This window comes from Schistocerca americana, chromosome X, assembly GCF_021461395.2.
Source record: "Schistocerca americana isolate TAMUIC-IGC-003095 chromosome X, iqSchAmer2.1, whole genome shotgun sequence".
Classification (NCBI taxonomy): Eukaryota; Metazoa; Arthropoda; class Insecta; order Orthoptera; family Acrididae; genus Schistocerca; species Schistocerca americana.
The window spans coordinates 752,290,680-752,305,254 of record NC_060130.1 but is presented as its reverse complement, the minus strand read 5'-3'; positions in this window follow the sequence as shown (position 1 = coordinate 752,305,254).

Below are 14,575 nucleotides of genomic sequence, written 5' to 3'. Positions count from 1 at the left end.
AATGAAACTTCATAAAATATGAATATTAAGAAAGAGAAATGTGTATGTATAAAACTGGTTCATGATTAGGGATCTTGTATTGTATAGTAGAAAAGGTGTAGGGAACCCCCTCTGCTACGGAAGTGGGCTGGCGCGCGCTAAAAGGTGGATTTGTCGGTCGATCTGGACGGCTACTGGTGGAGCACGCTACGCAGTCAGTGGCTAGTCGTTGTACAGTTAACATCGAGGGTGCCAAGTGAGGCATTTTAAAGCCAATTTATATTGAAATTGCCTTTGATGTGGTTTCGGCTGTCGCATGGTGCTCTTGTTATTACGAAATGGCTCTAAAATAAGGATAATCCGTCGCCAAGAAGAATTTATAAAGAGCTTTCAGCAGCAAGAGTGTGAGACCAGATAACCGCCACGTGCTTGCCACCACTATTGCGCCACTGCTCCACCTGCTTCAGGAACTCAGATATGTATGATAGTATGGACCAGTATGTTTGTGTGAGTGGTTTTCAATAATAATTCCAGTGATATAAACATGTGTGTGAACCTTAAAATTGTCCTGATCATGAAACCAATTTAGGGCCCCATCCTAAACGTGCAGAAGACCGAGTAACCTGTTTTTGAATAACTATTGATTTGTGTCTGCATTAAATGTGCGAAAGTTCATTGCCAAAGTGTATAAATGTTGCTAGTTAAATTACTTGCTTCGCAGGTAGTGAGAAAGGCACACAAATTGAACTTATGCGAAAGTAATTTTGCTTTGATGATTACTGTGAACTATTTTCTGAAGTTAACTGAACTTAATATTTGAATTACTTACTTTTAAGTATGAACATATAAATTGTTTAAAGTTGAGTTAGAAATCAATATTGGCAAAATGTAATTTGTTTCTGAAATAGTCACAGAATTTGCCTGTAAAGACAGTTTCAGTTTATGAGTCCACACTATATTCTTTTCTATTAAAAGAACGATAAACGGTATATTGCACTTGCTACAGAAACCTGACACATTTCCATAATAGTGAGACTATAAAAGGTGTTTATGGTGTGTTATTTAACTTCATTTGTGATGTTCGTATGTTAGTTAAACCAGGGCTGTTGTCATGCCCAGTTTTAGTCTCGTCATGTCTTGAGCAACATCTTAGTGCTGAATCGAATGATTGAGATAGTAACTATTATTGCTATGAGTGAAATATCATTTGACTTCCTATTATGGCTGATTTGTGGAAATAGTAACTACTGTTACCTACTACTCAGTTTGTCAGGTAGTCGTGTGTATTCATTGCACTATTTAAAAGGCGTATTGATGAAAGTCACTTTATCAACTCAGATTCATTTTTCTTTAAACTTAATGTTTCAAATTATTATGCCTAATTAGGCTGGTGACTGTTTCTTGTTTCATTCACGTGAACTTCACTACTTTCATTACTTCCAAAATAAAGCCTTTCAGTTTTCTATTAGCCGGTCACTGCAGCCGAGCGGTTCTAGGCGCTTCAGTCCGGAACCGCGCTGTTGCTACGGTCGCAGGTTTGAATCCTGCCTCGGGCATGGATGGGTGTGATGTCCTTAGGTTAGTTAGGTTTAAGTAGTTTCTAAGTCTAGAGGACTGATGACTCCAGATGTTAAGTCCCATAGTGCTTAGAGGCATTTGAACCATTTTTGAAGTTTTCTATTAATTGCCGTAGATACGAAATTACTGTTCGCAACCCTCTACCCATTAGGTAACCACACGGTCAAAACATTTCTAAATTCCTCCAAGAGGGTAACTTTAGCTTGCTATATAGTGTTATACGTGGCTTTTACGTATCAGAACTTGAAGTTCAGTTACAAGGAAACTGCGGCTCGCGTTATAGCGTATGTGTTACTGCGAGCAAGAGGCGAACGCTCGAAGCAAAAGAGGTCGCTACGGAAGCAAAATGGGACGCTGATGTTGCTAGAATGGAGGCAACTGGTACACGGAAAGACGCTATTATGGCCAAGAAGTGTGTTAGTACAGCTAAAAGTTTCGGCCATCAATCTCAGAAAGTTCTTAGCACGCTGCAGGAACAGGGACACGAGATAATTCGGGGAACTCAGGAACAGATTTGACAGCACTCTAATAAAATTAAGATACTGGAAGGCGAGCAGACAAAATTGTCACATCTGGAGCAAGATTACGAGCGTGTCGCCAGCGGCAAGTTGAGATCATGAAGGATATTACGAACACACACGGCCGTATAAAACAGTTGGAAATACAGGGCGCTAATAGGCAGAAGGGGGACGAGGAACATAAGAAAAAAAAAATGTTCAAATGTGTGTGAAATATTATGGGACTTAACTACTAAGGTCATCAGTCTCTAAGCTTACACACTGCTTAACCTAAATTATCCTAAGGACAAACACACACACCCATGCCCGAGGGAGGACTCGAACCTCCGCCGGGACCAGCCGCATAGTCCATGACTGCAGCGCCCTAGACCGCTCGGCTAATCCCGCGCGGCTGAGGAACATAAGACACAAACGTAAGAGAAGACGAGGACGACTGGCACTAGCTCCGACATTACTGAACCGGTAAGTATCGTTGAATCCCCGCAGCAGAAATCAACTTACATTTGCTCACCACAACTATGCGCAACGCAAGCGGCGGGCCTCGCCACAGTAGCGGAGCAGTCGCATAACTGCTTGCAGATCAGAAGATCCGATGCGCATATCTATGACGGGAGCAGTAAGGTGCACGACCATAATAGTCGATGTGACGATGGCCCACTGAATATGGAACGCATGTGAGTCACTTAGACGGAAATGAGCGCACACGCTACTGAAGAACTAGGTTACGACCATGAAAATTTTATATTGCATTTTATGCTGTGGGATATCTTCCTGAAAGATTTTCAAGATATTATGAACGAGGTACTCCATGGAATAACAATTATGTCCCCTGTTACTGTACTTGATAATCGTATCTAAGAACCTGATACGAGAAATCGTTGACTTCCACCAGAGGACAGCACAAGAAGATTAGACAAAATGTTTGGATGAAAGTATTTCACCTTTCCAACTAACAGAAGCAGTGGTGTCACCAATTTTGTAGTGTCTACAGTGGATCAGTATGCATCAAAAGAATTGCCCACCACAATGCTGTTGCACTTGAAACAGTAAATTCTAGGAAATCGACCGGCATCCACAATGTCAGCCACATAAAACATTTCATAGAACAAGGGAGATGGTGAGTGATGGGATTTTTTGCTATCATGGTAGATTAAATGGTTTTAAGGTACGTTGTAGTGTAGATTTTTGTTTAACAATCTTGTATGGGACCAAAAAAATAAAGTCATTGAGGTTTCTCGTTAGAGCATTATGGATGACAGTGTGTAATTGTGTCATTAATAAACTATGTATTTGACTAGTGCACTAATTTCAGTACAGTATTTGTGAATTGTGGCTAATTAGGTTGTTCATTGTGTATAGGGAAAGAAGCAGTTAGGTTAGAGAAATCAAAATCACACGTCATTATTGTTTCTTTTCTGGAGAGATAATTCAGGAAAGTGAGCTGGACCGTTACATTCTACTCATATTGCGTGTTACATGAGATCCACATTCCTCTTCCAAACTGTTCAGGTTCCATGACTTGGTCGTCTCTCCGCTGAGAGACAGCGTCGTGTTCCTTTTGTGTCGTTGCGTTTGACCACGTCATTGAGGCGTTGTGCTTCAGGTTTTCATGGGTGTCATCGGTTGTGTCTGCTCTAGGAAAACGAGTATTATTCGAGATGATACCGTTATGCATGTCATGGCTCATAACAGTATTTTATGTCAATGTTAGTGGATTAGCAATGTGAAGCATTTGATTATCGTAGCTTTGTGAGTTAAGAAAAGCTCAAGGAGGGGGGAGGAGGGGCGGGGGGAAGGTCATGATGAAGAAATCGTCAACTTATATACAAATGGGCAGTTGAATGATGTAGCCACAGGACAGTCAAGCTAAGAAACATGATATACCCACCTTAGTCGATAACTATGCAGTGAAGGACAAGAGGTAGGAGCAGAATGTTGACTAGGCACGTCGAGGCCAATTATGATATGTGGATTTACAATTTTGTTTGTTTTTCTTGCGTCCTCTATCTTCATGGTCAGAGGAACTACTTTTTTTTTTATTTTTTTTTATTCATGGCGAAGACACTAATGATTCAACGGTGATGGGGAGGCTATTGGCATGTGAACTTGGGGCCATTTTGACCCATATTAGGCCATCAGACAGAGTAGCCAGAACTAACAGATTATCAGACTCTGACAATACACACTGTTACTCCTATATCACATTTTACTTTAGGTATTATGTTTTGTATGACACAAAGGCTTCACTTGTCGGACATTTGCCACACTTGCCCCTTCGCGAGGTAGCTTGAGTAGCGATCCCTCAGGTATGGGACGCCCTTCCTCGTACTTCTTCTGTCCGCTTTCAAACCGCCGTCTCACCATCTTACTCGATACAACCAGTATGTAAGGGGCCTTCTTCTTCGACACCTTGGCGAAATACAGAGCTTCTTTTCCGAAATCGAAATATTTATAACTTTTGGGAAACGAAAGCAAAAAAATGGCTCTGAGCACTATGGGACTTAACTTCTGAGGTCATCAGTCCCCTAGAACTTAGAACTACTTAAACCTAACTAACCTAAGGACATCACACACATCCATGCCCGAGGCAGGATTCGAACCTGCGACCGTAGCGGTCGCGCGGCTCCAGACTGTAGCGCCTAGAACCACTCGGCCACTCCGGCCGGCGAAACGAAAGCAATACCGACGATTATGTCAGTATGTAATTAGTTCTACCAAGTATAAATATAGATCCCTCTGTCTGTAGGGTAGCTTCCTTTCACGCTTACTGATTGCGATAGAAACGGTCCATCGGCATGGGAGCAACAAGAAAGGTTTCAGATGAAACAGTTGCTGAACAGTTCAAAGAAAACTTGAGTCTCATCACAAATGGGAACGCTACTCATACAATTATAGTTGGCAGTGACTTCAATCTACCTTCCGTATGTTGACAAAAGTACATTTTCAGACCCTATTGTAGATAGAAAACAACTTCCGTAATTGTTGTAAATGCTTTTTTAAAATTATTTTGAACAGTTAGTTCACGAGGCCATTCAAATTATAAATGGTTACGAAAACACACTTGACCTCTTAGCCACAAATAATCCTGAGCATCGCGACGGATACAGGGATTAGTGAACACACAGTGGAGCGAGGCTCAATTCCGTAACAAAGAAATTCACCAAAACTAAATGCGAAATATATCTATTTATAAAAGCAGCTAAAAATTCGGTTGATATCTTTCTAAGAGACAGTGTCCAGTCTTTCCAAACTGTGTAAGTGAAGACCATAGTAAGTTCAACAAAATAGTATCAACAGCACTCGAGAGATTCATACCAAATAAATTAATAAGAGACGGAACTGATCCCCCGTGGTAAAGAATACACGACAGAAAGCTGCTACAGGAGCACCGAGAAAGGTAGGTATAATTTAGACGAACGCAAAATTTCCAAGATTGGCGAAGTTTTACTGAGGCTCGAAATTTGGTGCGGATTTCAATGCGAGATGCATTTAATAGTTTCCACAACGAAAGTCTATCTAGATATGTGGCGGAAAATCCAAAGATATTCTGGTCCTATGTTAAGTAAACCATCGGAAAGGCTCAGTAAGTACCTTTACTGCTCGACAGCGATGAGGAGGAGGAGGGGGAGACAAGGGACCCAACCCTTCGGAGCAGGTAAAATCGTGGCAAATATCTGGTGTGGCAAATGTCCGGCGTGACACATGTCCGCACACCGGCCGAACATCTGTGGTGCTACCTGGCCGGCCTACTGAGGGATGGTCGCAGCAAGTGCCGAAACGGCTCACCGGCAGATCCTTATCCAAGACTGGCGCACGTGAGAGTGGCGAGACTCGTGTCACCCTTCAACCACGAGTGCGAGCAGGGAGCAACGACAAGACAGTGCATTAATGTAGACCAGTTTCTCCCCTAAAGGTCCACTGTAGGAACAGCGGCATGACTGATGTGAAGAGAGACACAAATGCCATCCTTACACTAAGACTGTGTGCAAGTGCTCGTTCGGCCAGTCTGTGACTGTTACACAGATCTGTGCTAGGAACAGAATTAGGAGAACAAAGCCTTACTATCGGCCATAATGATGTTCTTTTTGATCACCATTACCACCACATCACATTGTATGGCAGTAACCTAACACCTCAAGAACTATTCCAGCCACACGTTGCCTATTTACTCGTGCAAGAGACGTTCCTTCTTACTGTCATCAGACAATGAAAGTAACAACAATCTCCTACACAAGGCCAGTGACGTCACCATTAAATAACAAGGCCTCAGTCATACCACTGTCAAAGACCTCTACGCTTAGCCTACCGTGCTGCCTCGTAAATCGTCGGCCTCACTGCTTGCTGACGTCATGTGAGCCAAACGGTCCAGTTGAGTCGACTCCCAGGATTGGAGGAAGGATGTCCGGCATCGCTTACGAATGCATCACTCTCTCTGCCACAACCGCAGATAATCCTACCTCTGCCAGTGAGATCTGCACTCTCACTTCCACACTCATGACTAGGGCATTGATGTGACAGCGATCGATAAGAGTCAATTTTTCGAATACTCTATATTAATTCCTATATAACCATGTTACCATGTTGTCTCTTATTGTAAATCTTTTTCTTGACTTATCGCGTCTGTGCTTTCCTTCTCACATGCGACATAGTAAAAGATAATATTCACTGTTCTTTGCACTGTTTGGCAACCTGTTCATCATTATTTTATTGCAAGATATTTGTATGGGTGCGAATGTAGGGTGAATAGAGTTACAGCAGTGCCTTTGTGCAAAGTACTTGGTATGAAAGGAGCTTCAGTCAAGGATAAATTTTGTACTGATTTGAAATTTTCAAGGAGATCGTTGTCGAAGGGGTTCAGTATCTCTGTAAATGTAATACGTTCTATTGTACTGGAATAATTATAAAACTGACCTCGATGAATGAGTGAGTGTTGCCTTGGTTGATGGTGGTTGATTTGGGTGAGAGGACTAAGCAGCGAGGTATCGGCCCCATAGAATTAAGGAAAGATGGGGAAGGAAGTTGGCCGTGCCGTTTGAAAGGAACCATCCCAGAATTTGTGCGAAGCGATTTAGGGAGATCACGGAAAAAGGTAAATCAGGATGACCAGACGCAGGTTTGAACTGTCGTCCTCCCGGATGGGAGTATAGTGTGCTAACCACTGCGCCACATCGCTCGCTGAGTGCTGCGTTGCTAGACATATCTATGTACCCATGATAATTTTGAGTGTCAAAAAAAAAAAAAAATGTTAGAAGTACTTGCTGTGACCAGAAGGTCCATGAATAATTAATTCACTGCATATTCCTACATGGCCTTCAGCTCATATATTCATAGAATAAGTGTGAAAGTGTTGAGTGGCTGGTGTGCTTGCGTATGTATCTGTGTTGGGTGATATTTGGATATTAGTAGAATCAGGTGATTGGAAAAGCATTCCCCACTTTCTCCCCTTTTAGTTAAAATGAACAAGAATGGTTTTAAGCAATTAAATTTTTTTCTCTTTTCTTTGTCACACTACACTAATCAAAGTTTAACACTTCCTAAAGGAAACATAGTCTGACAGTGAGAGTTAGTGAAAGGTGGCGAACCTCTGGGCCCTCTATCTTTCACCCCTTGCTAATTATGTAGTCCCTGCAGAGGCATTGCAGTCATCTCACCTATGTAGCGAACCATCAGGACGAGTAATTGTAGGTATGACAGGGAATGACTGAGGTTTTTTGCCACTAGCAAGAATAGTTGTGGCACTAGACTTTTTGAGTGTCAGCAAAGCTGGCAGGGAGACGTGGCCAGGACGGCAGAAGTGAAAGAAACATCTGTAGGTTCCAGCTGGAAATCATCCAGGCTTCTGCAAAAGTGTGACCGCTGAGTTTGTGAGCGCAGTCGGTCGCCTCTCAACAAAAAGTCAGCCCACGAGGGCAGCCCGGTCTTCAACACGACAGTGGCCTGCAGCATGCATTCTGGGAGCGTATTGTCCACGTCTGGTGTGCGACCGACGGATGGGCGCCGACCTTTATGGTTGCTCTGAGAAGGAGAGCATTGTCCGTAGCGGGCGTGGAACGCACGCGCGTTTCTCTGGAGCCAAATTTAGCGGAGATAAGCATAGATTTTGGCGGCAAACTTTCTCATTGGAAGAATACCGCTGTGCCGTGGCTAGACGAGAGTTCTGGCATGGTGTTACAAGTACGCCATTGCGCAGTCTACTAGAGCAGCTTGACCGCTGGAGAGGACATTTATTGGCGACTCCACAGTGACTTGGTGTCGAGAAGGAAAGAGAGGAGAGATTTTTGTGGCATTTAGGTGGATGTCCAGCATAGAGGACGGGCTGGGAAATTCGGCCAAAGTACGCTGTAGGCTCGGAAAATTGGCGTAGAGTCGCCACAGAGGACAGTCTCGGTTTTGTCGGCGTGCCAGCCATGATTCTCTGCACATCTCGGCGCGAGGGTTGCCGGCCGTGACCATTGCAGTTGCGCACCTGTGGTCTGTCTTCACATCACCCATTGGGGCAGTTCACTGTTGAGCATATTCGCAGCACGGTCTATTAGCAGTCTTCGTCTGAAGGCTTAGCCTTCACTGCAGCAAGTCCATCTGACTGCAGTCTTGCATTTTCAACGTACCTATATCACATTGACATTCAGCTATGGGTTCACAATCTCGGTCAGTACCTTACATATAGTCAGAAAGCATTGTTCCTCTTACGTTGAGGGAGGCATCGTTTTAGCTTGATCTCTTCCCCTTTTATAGCTGTGCCAGCCATCGACATCATCTATCACCTTCTAGTTTGTTTCGTATTTGTTTTTCCGTAATTTGATCTGTATGCTAATTCGAGAAATGGACGTGTTGGATTTGTGGTAAACTAAATCTGAATAGAGCAATATTTCATTTCAGTACCCTGTTCATCCTGACCATTTGAATTATAATACTTTCGTGAGCTGAGGCTACATAATAAGAGTAGGAAACCTTACATGTTTTAGCGTCCATTTTTTCTCTTGTTTATGAATGTGTAAGTAATAGGAGGTAAGCATTTTATGGTTAGTACCGTGGGAAGCAGGATTGTCGAAACCTCATGGATTACCAGGAATGAAGTATTGGGAATCGTAAGTAGTGAAGTAGGTAAGTTACAAGCGACAAAGGCAATGTAGTTGATCCTGTCGATCTGTCGTGTGGAGTGGAAGCGCGGTTAGAGGCGCCTTGTCACGGATTGCGAGGCCTCTCCAGCCGTCGGTTCGAGTCCTCCCTCGGGCATGGATGTGTGTATTGTTCTTAGCAGAAGTTAGTTTAAGTTAGTTTAAGTAGTGTGTAAGTCTAGGGACCGATGACCTCAACAGTTTGGTCCCTTAGGAATTCACACACATTTTTTTCTGTCGATCCCATGAAGAGTAGGACAGAGTGTCCTAGTTGGTTGGCCGATTCTTTTAAGTGGAGAGAGTAAATTAGTATTTAGGTGGTGTCACAGTACAAGTTCCTGAGAATTTATGTGAGGAACAGAGTAATGCCGTTAAGTTAAGGAGACTAATGTAGAAGCACCAGCCCCGATATCCAGTGGAATTATGAGTGAAGACTGTGCCGAAGTAATTAAATGTAGGGATAACATAACGGGTAATTTAAGTGCATAGTATCTGCCCCATTGGGTGATGATTGGTATTGTGCTGAGGCCAGAGAGCCTGGGCCAGACACACAGGGGGAGGGGAGGAGTGCATGTGCTGCTGATTTTTCCATCGTGTAGAGTGTAGCTGCGACGAGTTTGTTGTTTTAGATACTAAAGGGAATGCACAATAAGTTGTTGAAAGTTGTGCTGCAGATTTTGTGGCGGAAACGGGGTAGACAGAATAAAAGAAAGAGGAGACGAGTTCGTGAAGTGAGTGATCAATTTGCCAGGGCTGAATCTGTTGTTGAGAGTACGCCAGAAGTTCAGAATGTGGATCGAGAGCAAGTATTGGGTCACAGCTTTGCAAGAACAATTGACGTACGCTGCAGGCTGTTTACAACACAACTCCAGTATAATGTGGGTGAACGGTGCAAGACGATCCAGAAAGTAAACATTCTTACGGAACATCATTCCAGAGCGATTCTTAGGCTACAGAACGCTGTTGTCAGTGTAGAGCTGTCATAAGGTGTACAAGGTAAATTAGTTAAACCTATACATTAAGACTCAACTCGCATAGTATAGTGCCACCAGTCACAAGGAAGTTGTTTTGGGGGAACAGGAGTAGAAAACCAAATGTTTTGAGGAGAATTCAGTCTGCAAGGAGCGCTACAGAGGGAGGCGTAAGTGGGACTACTTGTCGAGGTGCTGTGAATGGAGGTAGGGCACGTGATTTTTTTGTGATTGTTGTTTTGGGAGTATGTTGTCTTGCCATGTTTTGTTTAAGTTGATACGATCAGGATACTTTATTACGAAAGAGAGATTGTCATTTTTAGTTTTTAATTGTGGAATGGAGAGTTACAAGTTTTTTGTTCTTTTTTTGCATAAACATAGCAAGGGGCCTAGCAGTAAAGTTTTTGTGGGGTTGCTGTATGCATGTGAATATATCTCTATTTCCTCAACAGAATTCCTTATTGCTCCCTTTTGCGTAATATGGAGGATTTCTAGTGCTTCGTTTATGGGTTTTAGGTCATGTTTTTCTATTTGTAGACGTTGAAAAAATGCGGATGAGTTGTTTTCTACTTTCTCTGGTGTATTCTTTATATACAATGTTGAAGTTCCTACCGGTTTGTACTATGTAGAATTTGTGGCATGTATTACATCAAGACTGGGTAACGAACCTACACTACTGCCCCCTCCACGCCGAAGAACTGGTCCCTCAGGTCTTATTTCGACCAGGTTTCCTGCTAAGGTCTCTTTAACCCCTTAACATAAAGATAAAAACAATTACCACTAGACCGGTTATTCCTATTTACTACGTAAGTATTATATAAATCCTCAAAAACATCAGCTTATTTCTCATGTCTTGCTTGTACTGCGTAATGTTACAACATCGCTCAAGGGTCCCTTGATTTTGGCAATCACTACATATTACTTCTAATAATGACATTTGATAGAGTTTTTTTTGTAGGTGACTGTCTACAGCTATTACTTAATTTAAAACAAGAATATTTGTGCCATCAGCTGTACCATTGTACGTTTATTCCCTACTGGTTTTCATTATTACAATCTTCTCCACAGGAGAAAAACAATGTACATCAGTGGATCAAATATACATATGAGCTAACTAATGTAGAATATATATAATTGTCTGAAGTTCAACATTTGGTGGGCTTATCTATGACGAAAATATGCATTTGATCAATTGATGTACACTGTTCTTCCCCTGTGAAGATGACTGTAATAATCCAAGCCAATAGTGGATAAACATACAATTTACAGCTAATAACACCAATATGCTTTTTATGAAATAAAATTTGAATTTTTCTTATTAATTATTTATGACACAAGAAAGTAGAGATTCTTCTCCTTACTTGTTGCAGAACTTGAAACATCTGGACTCGGATGGGAGCACAATAGCCACTGAAAGACTGTTGGCATTTGAGAAGCGACAGAGACATTCAATATGGAGCGCAAGATGCGTCGACAACAAATTTGGAGAGCAGTGCTGGTTTGCCTGCTGCGAAATACTCGTATATTTACTTCAAGACTTTTTGCAGCCAGCCTTTTCCCAAAAGAGGCGCCATTTGCATGATATGTTGCACAAGAGTAAACAACATGATCACAGTTGATTTCAGAAATGGTCACACAAACTAACAGTTTTCTTTCACATGTGTTTAGAAGAAAAACTGTGTGTAAAATAGTCAATTCCTATTCATAAGAGACCGCATCATAGTGGAACTACCAGAGAAATCTATTTCTCTCTCTAAAACAGTACATGGCTTTGTGTTTAATTTACAAGAATGTTTAGTTCTCACATACAAAATCATTGGTTTAGCTTATGATCTATATATGTTTTTCAGGAGTGGGTGTGAAAATGAAACAGCTGCTCAAATAGGAGTGCTTTACGGATTTTGGACATTCTGTTGCTTTTGAAATGTACGCTAAGCATGAATGCATTTGTTACACTGAAGTATTTCTGTTTCATAACAAACGGATTGGTTGTTACATGAAGCAAATGTTATTGATATTTTACGCAGTTTCACCACAAAATGCAGTTAAGTGTCAATTCGATTTTATTGAGGCAGATACGGCTGTCAGAACATAGTTACCGAATAGTGATTTCTCAAATATCTACTCAAATCTTAATACCCTACTGTTCACAGTAGATGATATTTTAATAAGTGTTGAAAGTGAAGTACAATGTGTATTAAATTCATATGTTTCCACTGTGTGACAGCATAAAATGTCATACGGTCTGCGCTACAAGTCAAAGTTAAAAAGGATCATCTAAAGAACTACTTTGTTCGTTTTTTTCCTTTTCATTACCTCTGTTATATACTGAAATGTCACTGCCTCATTAAAGTAAAGTGTCACAGAGAGAGAGGGAAAGAGAGCCAAAGAGAGTGAGTGGAAATATATAGGTGGACGTTACTCGGTGAGTGTGTTTGTGTGTGTGTGTGTGTGTGTGTGTGTGTGTGTGTGTGTGTGTGTGTGTCTGTGTGTGTGATGACAACATTTTACGCTAGTCAGAGGCAAATAGCTTTGAACATGGTGCAAATTCATTTGAAGATTACACATTTTCAACGTGGGAATCTGATAATACTGACTTTACGTAAGCCAGAGGCAAATATCTTAGAACATGACGCTATTTTTACGCAGTTCAAGTGAAGCTTATGTCATTTTTTTGAAAATATACCTTTGAACATTGTGCCATTTTTACATAATTGAAGACAAGCATATGTAATTTGGCAGCCTGCAGTTGTGACGCCATTAGAAATGAGAAAAACGCATGCATATTCACGTGCAGTACTTCTTTTGTTCAATTAAAAATATTTCTTGCTCTGACCAAAGAAGAATTTGGCAAGTCTATCTGTTGTAAATATCTACCTGAGAAATATATTCGCACCTTTTAACATCAAGAATGGAAGTGTAAGCAATTGCAGTAAGTATGCATCTATATACAAAGATTATTATGTTTTGTATGGCTTTATACTTAGGTATGATGTTTCTTGTTACAATGCCTTAATACTTTGCATAAAATCATAACTCGGAATAACACATGCACTCGAATATCGTAGTAATACCTGTTCCATAGATCATGAATACAATATTTCGTAATTATGTGGAACATGTCAGATTAAGATAAGTTTTTTTTTTTTACACAGTATAATCTCTTTTTTTACTACATCATATCTAAAGAATTGTGTAGAAGGAGCTGTCATTCAGAAATTCTTTTAATTTGTTTTTAAATGCTCACTGGCTATATTTGAGGCTTTTAATACTATTTGCTAAATGACCAAAGATTTCTGTGACAGCATAATTCACTCCTTTTAGTGTCAAAGTCCAATTTAACCCAGAATAGCGAAGATCACCTATTTTTTCTGATGTTGTAGCTATTCACATGACTATTATTTTTAATTGGGATGGATTATTAGTAACAAATTTCATAAGAGAATATATGTATTGCAAATCTGTTGTGAATATCCCGAGTTATTTAAATAAATGTCTTCAGGGTATTGTTGAATGGGCTCCAGTTATTATTCTGATTACACACCTTTGTGCAATGAATACTTTTTCTGCTAATTATGAATTAACCCAAATACTATGTCTTATGAAATCTGTAACTGAAAATAGGCCAATTTAGGCTAATTTACTTATATGTTTATCAAAGAAATTTGCGATATCTCTAGTTGTATGAGTAGCTGAACCTAACGTTTCAGCAGATCATCAACGTGTTTCTTCCAATTCAGTTTCTCATCCACGCACACACCCAGAAATTTTGAATATTCTGCCTTAGCAACAGACATCTGTTCAAAGTATATATTTGGCAATGGTGTTACGTCATTTACTATACAGAACTCCATATTCTGTGTTTTCTCAAAATTTAATGAGAGTCCATTTCCATAGAACCACTAAATAATTGTCTGAAATATATTATTTACAATATCCTCAGCTAATTGTTGTTTTTGTATGTGATTACTATACTTGTATCACTAGAAAAAAGAACTAACTTTGCATCTTCATGAATATCAAGTGGCAAGTAGTTAATACATATTAAGAACAATAAGGAACCCAAGACTGAACCCTGCGGGACACCATTCTTGATACCTCCCCAGCTCCCCAGTTAGAGCATTCTGCTGACTTTTGTAGAATATCTGTACTATTAATTTCAACCTTCTGTATCCTTCCAGTTAAATATGAATTAAACCATTTGTCCACTGTCCCACTCATATCACAATACTTAACTAGAAGAAATTCATAAGTCATATGAGCTAAAGCCTATGAAAGGTGACAAAAATTCCCATTGGGTGATGTCTAGTTACTCAGAACATTTAACATTTCTGTTGAAAAGCCTTTCTGGGAACCAAACTGACATTTTGTTAGTGCTTCATTTTTACAAATATGTGAAGCTACTCTTCAA